Here is a 16,490-nt window from a genome sequence, read left to right as displayed (position 1 = left end):
GGGGCATTAGAATTCATTCAAACCAAAGCTCTCATTTTAGAGATGAGTGAATGGAGAACATAAATGTCAAATTCAGATTAATAGTTACTGTGAGGCAGTGTAGGGGGATCAGATTGGGGAATGATCTGAAAAGGGTTTCAACCATATCCATCATATTTATTTCTTTAAAAAACTTAGAAGCAAATATGGCAAATAGTAATACTTGAAAAAGCTAAATAATGGATATTTGGATGATCATTATTTTTTTTGTATTTCTCTATTTGCATGTTTCATGATAATTTCAATTTTTTTTTTAATTTCAAAATTTAAAACCTAGACACAAAATCAAAATGCTTCTCATTCCATAAGGAAATACGATGCTCCCAAAGAGCCAGCATTTGTGAACTAAACAAATAAATACCCAGGTGAAAGGATATTTGGGACATTGCCCTGCTTGTTTTTAGTTCTTTCAGAGCTTTCTGATTGGCTTTCTATATCTGTGCATCCTACATCTGTAAATTTCTTTATAATTCTCCCCCTTCTCCTGTGCTCCTCATCCCTCAGCATATGGCCTCTCCACCAGCTGTTGGAGGAAGCACTTCTCTGCTCTCACCTGGATCTGGCAGGAGCTTTGTGTCATTCTCCTGCTCTAATACACCCTCTCTCGTTTTCTTAGAAGTCTGCTATTTTGTACATTCCTTGGTTTTGTTTTATAGTTTAAAATTTAAACTTCTTTTTCCATCAGAATAACATCCTATGTAGATTTTTTTAAAAATCTTAATAAACAACAAGACTTAAAATAAGATATATGTGCATGGAACTCCAGCCCATCCTTAAACCCCAGCCCTGCCCCAACCACTTTTGAGTCTTTTGGCTCTTTTTTGCTATTTTCCTCCACCTTCAAAAGTACTCTGAATGTACTGCTATTTTAGGTTGGTGGGTTTAATTTTTTTTGCTGTTTTGTTTTGTTTTGTTTTTTTTGTTATTGGACATTATATATTGACTTAGTATGGAAGGTGAAGATTTAACTCTGTGACATTGTCACACCATCTGCACAAACTGCTGCTCCTCCTGTTCCCTCAGTGGATTCCTGTCAGTTTGTCCTTATTGTGAGCGTGGAGCTGTGGGCCACTTTTAAGGCACTTAAATGCAGTGATTATATTTTCTCTCTTGTGCTGGCTGGAGAGTAATCTCTCACTTGTGTACTTTTTTTCTCTAGTCTTCTAAGTTTTCTGACAGAACTCTAACATTCTTCTTGACACCTTTTTCTTGGACACTTCTTTCCTCCCAGAGTTAGGGTAGCTACCTGCCCTGTAAGCCTGCTGCACAGCTGGCGTCCTCAAATGACCTTCTGTCATTTTCCTGGTGGTTCTCATCTGCTCTGTGTTGGACCTGGAGTTTGCTGACATCTAGTAACTTGAAGAAAGACTTACTTTACTTCCTCTTTTTAATGGAATACCTTCCTGAGAAAAGAGACATGGGAGACCAATTTATAAGACACTTTGCATATCTGAAAATATTTTTCTCTCCCACTTGGATGGTTACCTTGGCTGGCTTCTAGGTAGGAAAACATGTACCCTTAGAATTTTGAAGCCAGTGTACCCTTATGATCCAGGGGCTATAGTTGGTATTAAAAAGTGTTATGCTATTCTAATTCCTCTCCTTGTAGGTGATCTTTTTTCCTCTTTTGTTTACTTGTTTGTTTTAAACAACCTCCAGAAGATTTTAGGATCTTCTTTTTATGGCACTCTATTAATTTCATCCATTATGAGGGACACTCAATCTGAAAAAATTATGTCCTTCAGTTCTGGAAAACTTTCTCATTCTGTTTTTTGATCATTTTCTTCCCCATCTTGGTTTTCTCTTGTCTTCCCTTGAATTCCTGTTAGTTAGGTGGGACCTCCTTCTTTATCCTCTAATTCTATAATTTTCCTATCTCTTTGCCTTAATGCCCTATTTCTTGACAGATGTTCTCTACTTTATCTTAACCCTTCTGAAGTTCTGCTGTCTTTTTCAATAGCTCTTTCTTGTTTGTTTTTAATTTGTGTGCATTTTAATAGCATTCTCATCTTTTTTTCATGGGTGCATGTCTTCTGTTTCTGAGGAAATTAAAGTTATTTATGTCCTCCTTGCACTGTTTTTCCCCCGTTTGTGTAGGTGTCTGACTGTTGTGTTAGAAAGGTAACTATTTGGTGACCCTTTGCTCTCTGTTCCTATTTAATGGTAAGTCACTGAAGTGAGTTGGGTACCGTGATATGTGGGCAGGGCTTTTCCACCATATAGCTTCCCTACCACGGCTATCAGGGGTGAGCTCTTGGTTTCACTGGGGGAACTTCCAGAGACAATATCTGTGGATCTTTTGCCTAAGGCATGTCAGTTTTACTTGGAGGAATCCTTTGGTCTTCTCTGTGGGCAATGCATGCCAAGATTCAGGAAGCAGAATGATTGGAAGACAGCTGGAATCTCAAGGTATAGTGTGTGGATTTTTAATTGTTCCCTGTTTTCAAAACAGTGTTTTCTACTCTGCCTGAGGTCTTTGAGCCAGAGACTCTCCAGTTCAGTTTCTTCCAGGGAACAAACTGTCTTCTGCTGGAGCTGGGGAGAGGATCTGAGGTCTAATTCTTCCTTGTATGACCTCATAAAGTCTTTTTGTAGAAGTATAACAAAAACATAGAAAAGGCAGTATAAGTGCACAATTTGGTGGATTTCCAAAAAGTAAACACATCCATGTGACCAGTACCTGTATGAGAAATAGAATATCTAGCACCCCAGAAGCCTTCCTGTGCTCTCCTCTAAGTACCCCAAAGATAATCACTATCCTAACTTTTAACAGCATAAATGAGTTTTTCCTGTTTTTGTACTTGATATAAATGGGTAGGTAGTATGTAGTGTTGTCCAACTTCTTTCATTTATGTTTTTTTTTTTTTTTTTTTTAAGAAAAGCAAACAAAGCATATGAAGGTACACATTACTAGTTTGTACTTTATTGGGTACAATATAAAGCCATGTCTTTCACTTAAGATGGAAGATTTTACAGTTTTACACTGCAACAAAGGTTTCTGTTTTCTTTCTGTTGCTTTATGCCTGGGGGAGATGGAATGAGGGAACTTGGTTTGTGGGGGGCTTCTGAGCAACTGGTGAAGCTGCTGTTGTGTTGCCCTTTGGAAAACAAATGGGCTTTAGGCCAGTTTTTTTTTTTTTTTCTACCATTTATTACTATCCACATTGTCCAAGAAATGTTTTATTGCAAAGTTCTCAAAGTAATGAATCTGTAAGTATGTAATACACATACACGCACTTAGTGCTATAAGTTATAATATATATTTTAAACTAACAGACTCCAAAAAAATTTATGTAGCTTTTATATTCCAATAAAATTAATATACATTTGAGATATGCCATATATTAGTTGCTTATTTTTATTCATGGATTTAAGGAATTTGTGCTAATTTTGAGTGTGTGTTTCATTGTGAATATGTTAGAGAGGTACCAGAGGGGGACTTATTTTGTTTTTACCTATTTCAAGGAATGAATTTTTAGATTACAAAGTTAGGGTAGATATCCAGGGAGTAATTTTAAGTACAGTGCATTTATAACAGGTAGGAGTTCTGTGACTTTTTCTCTTAACCACATATCCCCTTAATTTTTCTTCCTATTGGAAATTCTTGCCTTAAATAAATGAGCTGTTTTTACAGAACATTTACGTTGGTATTTCCAGCAGCATTCTAAATCTGGAAAGATGGCATGCTGATGTACACACATAGGCCAGCAGTTTCAGAGGGAAAACATTGTTCTTGGAACGACCACTGTTTGTTTTTCCTTTATTGGCATTGGAAGTCTTCAAGTTAGTTTTCAAAATATAGAGGAGAGGCAAAATCAGAGTAATTTTTGGTAGTTTAATGGTTTCTTTCCTGATGATGTATGTCACTATTAATTATGCGTTATTTACCTCTATTTTATTAATAGATATAGTACTTTACTTACTGTAGCCACATCTCCATTTAGATGACCCAGATGGTATTAGTACTAAGATTATTATTATTTGAAATGGAGAATTTTAAAAAATAAAATATAATAAACTTCTTTGTAAAGTCATGAAGAGGATGACCTTTTTGCTGGTTTAAGTTCGAGGAATATAACTTTCCTTCCCATGTCTTAATTTTATTGTTTTTAATACTGTACTAAAGCAGTATGAACTTACTTGTGCAAAATTAAATTAGGGTTCAAACATATTACTGTACTGATAAATCTAGCTCTTTTAAAATTACCATTTATTAAGGTTTTGTGGGTAATAATACTGCATTAAGGGATCTAGAGCTTGTAAGGGATGACAGATCAGAGAGTTCTTTTATGGTAATAGCACAGTGTTTCAAAGAGCAAGCTCAAAAGCAATTTGATGTTAATAATTTGTATGCACCTGTTTCTGGTAGCTTTGTCCATGGTACTTGGAAAGTTTGCTACTTCATTTAAACTTAAATATCCTCATCTTAGATAATTTTAATTTATTAATCACTTCTGCCTATCACTTTTATAGATAAGCCTATGTTTTAATATTTGACAAATTGGTAATAATTAAAACATACTTAAATTGCTTAATTCTGTATTTTGAAAATTAGACAAAGTATATAATAATCACTCTCTTAAATACAAATTGATTATGTTTCAGTTGTTTTGATGGCTGGTGGTTGTCTGTCACTTCCACCCATTAATAAGGGAAGCAAATCTGATTTCCAGCTCTTGCTATTTATAGGTGAGTTGGTATAGAGAAACAAATTTAGCACAGCTAGAGGGGCCCAGCAAGTTCTAGGAACGGAGTTGCTTTTTTCAGTAGGAGGATTATTAACTTTAATTTCAGTGGAAGTTGGGGTTTCAAATTATTTGGTAAATCATGTATGTCTACAAAATTTTTAATGTATTTTTTACCATATGTGTTCCTAAAATAGGCCAAAAAAATATAATTCCCCTCAGATTTACCACCTTCAGACTTTTTTTTTTTTAACATTCTTCTTTGGATACTGAACTTTGTTATTGTTTTGTTACTATGCTCCTCACAGTTTCACAATATTTTATGCAATAGTTAAAACTGCCCTCCCAAAGATGTAATACGTAGGAATAGCAGTATTGCTTCAACTTGTAAACAATTTGATGTTGCATTTAATTTTTGCCTGAATGATTTTCAGTGTAGGTACTGATTGTAAGGAAAGAGTTGACTTCAGCCTGTCACCATTTTTGGTTTTTGTTTTTGTTCTTTTTTTCCTACTGTTTTCTGTATTTATCTTGTTTGCTTTGAATTCTTAGGGAGCAGGGATCTGTTCTTCCTCAGAGGAAGGATCTACTACCAGATGGGCCATTAAATAACTACATGGTAAATGAATGACTGTGTGAACGAATGGTGGTGGAAATTGTCTTTATTCATTCAGCTCTGTGTTAAGTATATCCTCTTTCTTTGCACAAGGTATTTGTAGCCACGTGTAGAAGGAAGGGAGACTGGTAATTAATCCTTAATGTGTTTCTTTGGTTGAGGTTAAGATGAGAGGACAGCCTGTGGGGTTAGGTGATTCAGAAAAGATTACGAAGATGTGTAAGAAGGGATTTGAAGTTGGAAAAGGAAACATTAGATTTTAAACAGACAATATGATATTGGACTGCTTTAAAAAAAAAGTCTACGAGTCTATTCACCATTCTCTAAACATACTTCACCTTCACCTTGCAAAGGAATGTGCCTCTCCTGCTTCTCATCCACCAGACCCAGGCTCTACCCAGTGAAACCTCCTTCCCTTCAAAGCACGTTTGTAGTGACCTTTGCTTTTTGAAGCTTTTAGTTATTTCCCATTTCCATGTGACCTTTTTGTCTTCTGAGTTGTTAGCTTTCTCTGTACTTGATGCATTTACCAAGTATACCTTTTATAATAAACAATTGAAAACTTCAAAAATCGCCATCTACATGAACTCCTTGAGATCAGACATGGAGTTTCCTTATCTTTGTCTTCACTCTCTGCTTCTCCCTTATATTTAGCCACAGGATGTAATACATGGCAAGCCCCTTAATAAATATTTGTTGGATTGAATTGTTAGTTTTCCCACCACCAAGGATAATCAAAAGGAATGTGATCCTAAAACTTTCAGAAAAGAGCATCCAAAAAATGCTTTAAACATTGGCACCATTTGGTATGTTTAGTGCTTGAGGTGACTATTTTAAGCCGACAGTAGTCCTTTAGAATGATTGTAGATCAATCATGTTACATTGTATGGCACCTGGAGATCAATTTCAAGGAACTGAGAAGTTAGTGTATAATTGTATCTTATAGACTATGGTATAAAATGGGTATAATGTAGCCTAAAATAAGGTAAAGATTACAGTTACCTCTAGGTCAAAGACAGCGTGAGTTAAAGACTTGGAGGAAAGAAGTGATTTGATACCTGTTTAGAAGCAAAATGTGTTTTAGCTGAAAAGAAGAGGGATGTTCAAATGGGAGAACAGTGAGGAGAAGGAATGAAGTTAAGTTGGGTGTGCAAGTGTGTGGGTGGAATAGAATGAAAGCTATGAAGAAATGAGCATTGAGAAACTCATAATTATGCCAGGAATTTATCAAATACCTTCTTCTTAGAAAGAAAGCTCAATATTCTACATTTTTAATCTCCATGGAATGGAAAACAAATGACCTTATTTCCTACTCTTCTTTTGGGGATCTTGGCATTCCAGAGCTACCAAGTTATTCATGTTAATTACTTACCCATACCAAAAGTTCGTTTCCAGGTTTTTAAAGAGAGATTTTAATATTAATGTTTTTATCAGTAATTTCTGAAAACTCCCTTTTAATGGGAATAGTGATGATTCATTAACAGTAGAATCAGGAGCAGCATGCTAAAATGTTTTTGCAGCTCATTTGCCAGACAGAACTGCAGTACTTAGCCCAATTTCAGCTTCTTTGAAGATGCTCTGCCATATAAAAAAATACTACAAGTGAACAAGAGCTAACTGCTGCAGAAAGGATATGGCCAATGTATTAAAGAACACTTAGTGCAAGTGCTGCTCAGGGATGAATAACCTTGGGATGGAATTTCCACTACTGGGGTTTGGTGAGTCTTGCCAAGTGTGTAAGGAATTTCATAGACTAGGTCTAATGCCCTTCTTTCTGTTAACTCTTCCCAACACTGGAAGTTCCTTTATGATACAGCTTTGCTTTTCAGATGGAATTTTGATCCTCTTGGGAAGCTTTCCATTTCACACAATTCCCATTTTCCTCCCTGATCAAAGGAAAACCTTTCCATAGTGCTTGGGGCGCTGAGATTGTGTAGCCTTTGGTCTTCCCCTTGTTGTGGGCTCTCGACCTCATTTCTGAAAATAATAGCCAATTTTCCTCTTCCCTCACATGGTGCATGTAAAGGAGGGAGCTCAGAAAGAAACAAAAGATTTCTTTATCAGCCAGACTGTATTAAATTACAGTCTGCCCTGTTGACTTCTTGGGATCCTTTAAGATGTTTAACCTTTTTTCCCACTTAAATAAAAAGAAAGGAGGGATCTTCAGAAGCCTTGGCTTCATTCCAGTGAGGCGATTATATTCTGGCCAATTCCATTCTTCCATTTGTTCTAGTTGAGCTCTTTGCTATACTCTGCAAGCTTTAACTTAACTGCAAGCGGTTAAAGTTGAACACAGTATTTGTAGGTATTTGTTATTCTGAGTGGTGACCAACTTTTCACTCTGCATATAGTTCTTGGACACAGTGATAAGCATGTAGGGAGAGGCCCACCAATGATGCTTATTTTGTGGTTTTTGATGATGAAGTGTTGTCACGACTTGGGAGCACAATTACTGTTGTTCCTGATGACTTCTGAAAAAAAGAAAAAAAAAAAAGCCAAAAAACCCTTGGTTGCCAATGGGAGAATGCTGAGGGAAACTCAGTAATGCCCCCTTCTTCCTCTCTCCTCTGCCTCAGGTCAGACAGCCACAGCTCACTCCTGAGCTCCTTCTGACCACATACATGCGTCACTTTGGAACACAAACGATCCATGAGAGTTGTTATGCCTTAGAGTGCCTGTAATACTGATGTCGCTCACCATGCTCTCCATAGTAACAGAGCTGTGAATGGGAGGAGTCACACACCTGCTGTCATTTCCCACGGGGTGGGGGAGGGGTGGGGAGGTGGGGGGGATGGGGTGGGGGAGTGTGGGGAGGTGGGGGGGGTAGGATGATGGTGCCATTGCTGGCAGGATATTTCACAGTGGCTTCTCTCAAGGAGGGCACACCCATCCCTCCCTGGTGATGTGTTTGGGAAATGTAATTAACAAGAGAACCTTAGGGCAAGTCTGACTTTCCAAATAGTTTTCTTTTTTCCAATTGTAAGATTTCTGTCAGAATGCATCTTTCACCCCACAAAGAGCAGTAGAATGTGTGTGTGTTTAGAATGGAAGCACAACAAGGAAAGCAGAGGTGTTCTGTGACTTGCATGATACATACAAAGCCATGCATCCTTGCAGAGATGATTTCACTCCCTTATTCAGATTTTTCATAGGTAAGTAGCAGCATCTTCATCTGGAATTCAAGGCGCTCTGTACTTTATGTGCCCTTTAAGACCACAGTTCTTACTGCTTAACGCAGTCATTTGCTCAGTGTTTCCTAAATATACCCTGTATTTTTTGCCTTCCAAATCAGTGTTTCTCAAAATGTGATTTATGAAATACTTACCTCAGGATCACATGGAGGTATTTACAGGGAACGGAGATACCTTCTTTCCCTGCCATCCTTGCAGAGTCAGAACCTCTGCTGATGAGACCCAGGAAAATGCATTTTTAACAGCATATGCTAGATTTGAGAAACGGTCAGGTCATCCTGTTCTCCAAATTTGAACGTTCTCTCTTTCAATCCCCATCTCCCCATTAAACTCTTGTTTGTGTCCCTTGGCCAAAGTGAGTTTTCTCTTCTGTAAGTACTTACTGTTTTTGTTTTTGTTTTTGTTTTCCAGTGAGTTTTCACCTTGTGCTTTGTATTATAGCAGCTTTGCTCTCAAACTATTTTTAAGTTCCTGGAGGGTGAGAACTGTATGTAGTTCACATTTGTATGCTTCACACACCTTTGTGCATAATAAGAACTGAGACAAAGTTTAGTGAATGGATAGTTCAGAGTTTTATCATACCTAGTAAACTTTGGGTATTGGATTTTTTTCTATTAACAAGATATACTTGGTTTATTTGTGATGTGAGCTTGAGCTACTCCTGTCTAAGCACATTTTCATGATATAATTATTCTTTTTGACCTTAGCTTATGTTCACTTTCTCCTTTGGTAATCTGGTATCTTTGATAGAGATGTTATCTGGTTTTCATTTTTATATATCCATATATGACTCAACTGGGAGTTTATCCAAGTATACTTTATAAATCTTCTCTTTTTTTCCCCTTTGAGAAGAGGAATGGAAATAGCGATCTGTTTTCTGCTTTTTGCAGAAATATTTTTTACATTTTTGTTCTTTGTCCTACTAGTACGGTGGTTAATATTAAACATCTCTTGAATGATGTTGTAATTGAATTGGTTCTGGGAAGATCTCTTAGTAAAAAAATGAGAACAGATAGTCATGGATAAAATGAATAAAGAAACCATTTCATAGGAAAGATATGTTTAGCTGTAACATAGTAACATACCTCTTGTTTGTCTTCTTAATCATTATATTGCCAATTTATAAAAAAATCAGAAAATGACAGATTTATGCTGCTTGTGACTCATTGTTTTGATGAATTTACTTAGTGCAGAGTTACTGTAGATTACTGTAGATCTAGTGACTGCTCTTTCCACATGATTACCGTCTTATGATTTGGAATGATTTTCTATAAAATATACTTCCTTGATTCATGGGAGCCTGCCCCTTTCGTCTCCCTACCCCCACCTCCCCGTGGGTAGGAGCTCTCTTACTGGCTACATAGGGTTAACTTAGCCTAGGTCTGGCACAAAGTAAGTGCCAATAAGTGCCTCCTATTTGAATTATTTTAAAAGAGGATTAAAATAGAAATGTCTCTCTTTAGGGAATGCTTTAATTTGCATCCCAGCAATATGTCCATTGTAATCAGTTGCCAATATGAGTGTTCTCGATTTCCTTGATTATTATTTTGCAAAAATTATGTCTGTGAATTGTAGCTTTGCTATACTTATTCTGTGGCAATTCTTAAGCAAATTTTTCTCAAATATAGTTTTATCCAAGATATGCATGCATTTATTTTTGTTTTCTAGTTATAGGAAAAGGTGATATGCCTGTTTTGCTTGTACTGAGAGTCATTAATGGTGATTAGGATTAAGATAGAATGGTTTCTGTTTATTTTGGCTCAAGCATTGAGAAGCTGGTTGTGTGCCATATTAGCATTTGTACATTTGTACGCGTGCTGAAACTACCAGAAGACCCTGGCAGGTGTTCACTGGCTCCGAGGCTGGTGGACTTTGTCCTGAAGGGACAACAGGAAAAAAAATCATTGCACCAAGAAGCCGAGAAGTCACCAATGAGAGAGTTCAATCCCAGGGCATCAGAGTTTGAGGGTGTGAAAGCTAAAAGGAGCTGAGTCATGACTTCTGAAGAGTAGATGTTCCTAGCAATCCTGAGGTAGGCCCAGTAACTTAAATGTGTCTTATGCCACTGCAGCTACAGACAAGTCCGAAAGGAACATAGGGCAAAAAATATTCTTTCTTTCCTTCTTTATCCAGGAAAGACAGCCTTTGAAGTCTTTTGCAAATTGTTTTGTTCTCTTACATAAATACTATAGCTCTGGTTGCCCTATGTCATAATACCTGGATTAGGGCAAATATATTAAAACAAGGCTGTAGGACGAAGTTCACGCTAGAGGAATCAGAATTTAAAGTGCAAGGAGGATAAATTAAGTTGCTAACTGACATCTCTTTCACTCACTGATTTAACTAATCCTTCTCAAGAGAAAGTACATTTAATACACATTTTTTTAAAAGTACTTTGATACTCTTTCTAAGATGTATCCTTCTACAGATAAAAGGGACAAGTTACTCTGTCAGATGAATTGTTTAATTGAAGCATCTTATGGGCTCCAAGCTACAAGGTGGGCTCTTGGGAAGAACAAAAAAGCAAGGCATTTGATTTTATAAATTCTCTTGGAAAAAAAGAAATAGAAACAAAAAGTAAACGTAACTTGTTTTTACCTATGCTTTTCTCTTTGTTTTGTTTGAACAGTAGTAGGCTATTTTTTCTTTTTCACTCTTCCCCTAGTGTATGAAATTGAATGAATATTGAAAATGGTGATTAATTTAAAAAATGGTGTTGGCATAATTAACTACTAGACCAAAAAAAAAAAAAAAAAAAAGTAGATTTCTACCAAACAACACATGTAAGAAATAAATGCCAGGTGCAATAAAGATCTGAATGTACAAAATGGAATACATAAATACTAGGAAATATAGTGCCATCTTTTGTGCCATCTTTTGGGATGTGAATAAGAGGACCTTCCCAAGCAAGGTGAAAAATATAGACTCCATAAAGGAAAAGATTGCCAAATTTGAGCAAATAAAAATTAAAAATAGTATGTGTGCTGAAGTCATTAACGGAGTGGAGGAAAATGAACAGAAGGCTGGGAGTATCATGTGACACATATGCAGCATATGACACTGAGTGTGGCAGTTAATATTCAGGGAGCTGTCCTACAAATTGATAAGCTAAAGACAAATAACCCAATAGAAAAATGGGCAAAAGATATGAATATGTATTTTGAAGAAGATGAACTTCACAAAAAGATACCACTTTTTGCCCATCAGATTAGCCATACTGGAAAGAATGCTCACATTAAATGCTAGCAAAGGGAGCATGGAAAGGAATTGGGAGTTTGAATTTCTACAACATTTTGGTAATTTTGCAGTACATATTAAAATTTAAATTATACGTATTTTTAGACCCATCAGTTACACTTTTAGAAATACAGGTTCACAATCCCTTACCCAAAACTCTTTAGGCCATTTGTGCTTCAGATTTCAGAGAGTTTCAGATTACTAAAGATAAATAGCACATATATTATATATTCTGTAACACCTCTAGCATGCTTTGGGACTCCATAAGCAGACACGTTTATATATCTAAAGAGAATAAATTCACATTAATACATCAGTTCAGGTCTGCTTTGGTCACCACATGAATCAGTGAAAATTTTTTCACTTTTTTAGAGCCTGTTGGATTTCAAAATTATGGGTAAATCATTGGGCACCCATAAATACTGCAAAATGAAAGCATTGATGCACAGATGGATATGTTGAATTATTCCTTATAGCAAAACAAAACAAGACTGGGAGTACTCCTAATGTCAGTCAGTGAAGGGATGGGATCAATTGTGGTACCTTTGTGCTCTGTGTATTATGCAGCTATCAAAAGAGTGAAACTTTTACCTACTGTCTCAGAAAGATGATTTGTTTATAGTAGATGAGAAAACAAGTTATAGAAAAAAATGTGAGTGATATAATCCCATTTAAAACATGGGGGAGGGAGGCTATCTCCTATTTATGCACATATGTGTTTTATAAGGAGGAGAAGCTTTCGAAGTCTGTATACTAGACTTGACGCTGTTTAACTCAGGGGGATGGGGTTTGGAAGGAAGTAGGAGAGACTATTAATGTGATCTTTATATGCTTCTATAGTTTGACTTGTTAAAATGAGCATGTATTATTTTGGTAATCAAATAAAAGCAATCCTCTTAAAAGCTAATATTGTGAGTATTCCCAAGCACTGACAGTCTGGCAGCTCTCCACTAAATAGTCCAGCCACTCTGAGCCATTAGAGAGCTGCTTCTCATAATTAATGGAAAGCAGGAGACTAAGCCCAGAGCTAGACTTACAACTCCAGCCCTCGAGTAGGTCCTTCATTACTTAATATTGGAGCCTAATAATTTCCAAAGTGTATTAGCGTGTTCCCCCACAGGGAAAAAACAAGTGAAATATAGACTGTTACTATGAAACGGAAATCCAGTCACCAGGGAATCTTTTTCTAATTGACCCACTTGTAGTGAATAATAACTCCAGAAAATAATATTGATTTCTCTCTGTTAGAATCATTGAGTAAAACAAGCATGGTTTCCTCTTCATGTACGTAACATGTGACTCCCATTTAATCACATTGGGAATATGTTTAAAAACAAAAGTGCTTCCACCATACTGTTATTTTTACAGTCAAAGTTTTCTAATCTATCCTCAGTTCCTAAAAGGAAAATTACTAAAGATTTAGGTGGATCTAAAGCTAATTATTATGTCTCTGAATAGTCATCATACTATTTATTTGGTTTTGCTTCCTAAATATCCATAAAGAACTTTGTCCATTGAGTTTTGAGTGTGGATTGAATGGATACAAACTGAGAAAGGAGAAAGATTGAGAGTGTCTATGATCGTGACAAAACAAGCCCAAGAAGGGAAAGCATATGAAAATCAGCATTTGTATTTGTTTATTTTTCTCAACTTTGATATCAGGAACATTGGCTTTTTCTTTGCTGCCCTTGGAAAACATGGCTCCACTTCATTCTCTAAGGAGCACTTGCTCCCAAGTGGCTTTTCGGAGGCCAGAATGAAATAAGCTGATAGAGCTGCAGTTGATCTGTTTAAAGACCTATATACCTGTCTAATAGAGATAGGGAAATGGGATGCATAAATGTGATGCATTTTAACCTTTCAGGTTAATTTAAGAAACTAAGTACCCTTCCTTTTTGTAGTGGGAGTAACTTGGAAGATTATAGGTGGTAAATTTAGTGACTGAAGAAAACAATCCATTTCAAGCTGGGTGTAGACTCTAGTATGTCATACTCTGTCTGGATGAAGACGGAAACTAGGCAAGGGCAGCGACAAAAACTAGTGATTGCTCCATTATCTCAGGAACAGTTTCAACACAGGTGCTATTTCTACTTTGTTGTTCATTAGTGATGGTATGAAGTGGGGGAAAGAAAGGAAAAATTAAGAACATTAATATATCAAACCCCTCCACAGCACAGCATGTGTTATGTCTAGATACAGGATCGTTGTTACTATACTTTTGATTTTATAGTGTAAATATAGAAGGAAATGAAAATGAAAGCATTATCATCAATTTGGCAAAGCAGTGGTAGTGTCAGCTCCACTCTACCATCTTTCCACTTGTGACTTTCCATCATTTCAAGGCCCCTGCCTTCTGCAAGCAATACCATACTTTGTTATATGGTCCTTAGGATAGCTAATTTGGAAAGGACTTCAGTTTTTCTTTGTGAACACAATTAGAGTTGCCTCTGTAGATTATCAAGTATTTAGTTGATTGTACTTTTAAGATTTATTTATTTATTTTAGAAAAGGAGAGAGTGCACAAGTCGGGGAGGGAAAGGGGACACAGGCTTAATGCTCATGTGGAGCCTGATGCCAGGCTCTGTCCCACAACCCTGAGATCATAACCTGAGCCTAAGTCAAGAGTTGGAGGCTTAACCCATTGAGCCATTCAGGTGCCCCTGATTGCACTTTTATGTGACGCTTAGTATTAAAAAACAAAAGTGTACCTTGGAACTTTGTTAAGCGAGACCCAAGTTCTAGAAGCCCATAAATGCCCATTGCCATTGGCTAAATGTAATATTGTAATACTGCACCCATAACTTTGCTTTAAGAATTAATAAAGACTCTGGATAAATGTTAACTTGATTTCTTACCCCCTGCTTTGAGCTGTATTATAGAACAAATGGACACAAATTATAGTTCTTTCCTTAAAGCAGATTGCTTGCTCTACAGTGTGAAGTCAGACTTTGCAGGTTGTTGGATAGTTTGTGAACCCTGGGTAGTGCCTGAATTGGTTTAAATGGAATTGCACGTGGTGTTCAAAATATTCATCGTCCTCCATTGCCTACAGCGTGCTACTCTCTGTCGGGGGAAGTGAGGCTAAAAAAGAGTGCTTTCCATACTCTGCTCTGAGGCTACTCTTTGACCTGTGACTTAGAATTGTTAGTAATTGATATCTATTTATATTAAAGTCTCTAATAAGATGTAATAAGAGCAGGAGAGATGAGAAGTAGTACTGCTGTTGAAAGGCGGTATTTTCAGGTTGTATGCGATGTTTACACAATTTCTCTGAGCCTACTTTCTTTATCTGTGAGCTTGGGAAATGAGAGAAAATGACTTCAGAGGCCCCTTTATTCTCACTTTAGATAACTGAGAAATGAAGAATATATATCTACTTCAGTTAACTTTTTTAGCCTTGGCACTGTGTGTATGTATATACAGGTATATACATATAACAGATGTTTTTTAAAAATAAATTACAGAGTTTACCCTTTTAGTTCTAGAACATCAAGAAGAGTCATTCCTTATTAACTGCTAAACCAACCACTATCATTGTTACAATCATCATTAGTAATTTTTATTAATATGAAATTTTATCTGTTCTGTTCTATATACCTACATTGAACAGCTATCAGGAAATATTTGTAATCTGAACAAATACAATGTAACTTCATTTTAAGGACTTAATTTCAGGGTTTAAGAACTGTAATAGTAAAGAAAGAAAAAGGAACTGTGTTAGTAGTTTAAAATTATTTAAGATATTTCACCAAATATGTATTTTTCCAAAGGAGGAAATGGAACCAGTTTTATTTTGGAATCTGAGTCTGTGCATGTTTCATAGTTTATGGGGCTCACCTTTTAGCATGACAGAGCTCAAAGTCTTATTTTATAGGAGACATAGAGATTTCCAGTCTTTTCTTCCCTAACACTATGTTGTCACCTTGTTCCCTCCTCTGCATTCTTTTTGAGTGAAGGTAAAAGGAGGAAAGGTCATCCACTCCCCATTTTGATTTCTTATCTCTCTTTTAAACATTGCCTCTGGTATCTCTTCCCCATTTTAAGACCTGAGATAAGTAGATTCTAGGTAGACCTTCCCTCTTACCTTTGAAGGGATTTTTGAATTGGCAGATGCCTGTTGCCTTGTAATCGGACTGCTTTCCACATCTGTAAAGAAAAAGTGGAACTCTAAGAAGAGTAAGGGTTAGAGTTTCCAAAACAAATGAATTTTAATGTGTTCAGACCAAGAACTTGAGTTCTCAGAAACAATCCATGCTTTGTTTGCTAAACAAGTCTGCTGAACACTGTGTTCTTTTCTGGGAAGAACTTGGAGGATGGGCTGCACAGGGAGGAATACAAGGGATGTAGGGAATATGATGAGAAGGAAGGAAAAAATTTTAAGATACTTAGATGTACAGGTCTAGGGCAAGAGTATAAATGGAGGCCCCATACCATATATCTAAATATTTAAGTTGTAATCAAGCTAATAAACTGTTAAATAAAATATGTCCTCTCCTCCTACCTTAACAGATTTAATAACTTGCAAGCGTAGTATCAAGTTTAGAATTTTCAGACCCCTCTCAGGATCTCACACTGGTTCTGGCAGCATTGGGAAATCTGGCCCAGGGGCCCAAATGTCTTTTCTTTGTGTCTCTAGCTCCATCCCTCACTGTAGGTCTGTGGACACACTGTCCCAAGTTCTGTCCGTGCCTAGGGCCTCTAGGTGAAGAAGATGGGCCCAGG

The 16,490-nt window shown here is 36.7% G+C and overlaps 1 protein-coding gene and 1 long non-coding RNA gene across 2 annotated transcripts in view; one reads left to right on the top strand and one right to left on the bottom strand.

Annotated features, from left to right (window-relative positions):
- Positions 1-16,490, top strand: part of PHLPP1 (PH domain and leucine rich repeat protein phosphatase 1) — a 206,821-nt gene that overhangs the window by 130,554 nt on the left and 59,777 nt on the right.
- LOC119870709 lies at positions 6,729-15,960 on the bottom strand. The gene is made up of 2 exons (XR_005353407.1): positions 15,853-15,960; positions 6,729-7,811 (listed from the first exon to the last, which is right to left on the bottom strand). It is a non-coding gene; the product is annotated as an uncharacterized LOC119870709 (long non-coding RNA).

The sequence above is a fragment of the Canis lupus genome, chromosome 1 (assembly GCF_011100685.1).
Source record: "Canis lupus familiaris isolate Mischka breed German Shepherd chromosome 1, alternate assembly UU_Cfam_GSD_1.0, whole genome shotgun sequence".
Taxonomy (NCBI): domain Eukaryota; kingdom Metazoa; phylum Chordata; class Mammalia; order Carnivora; family Canidae; genus Canis; species Canis lupus.
This window is presented reverse-complemented; position numbering and strand designations above follow the sequence as displayed.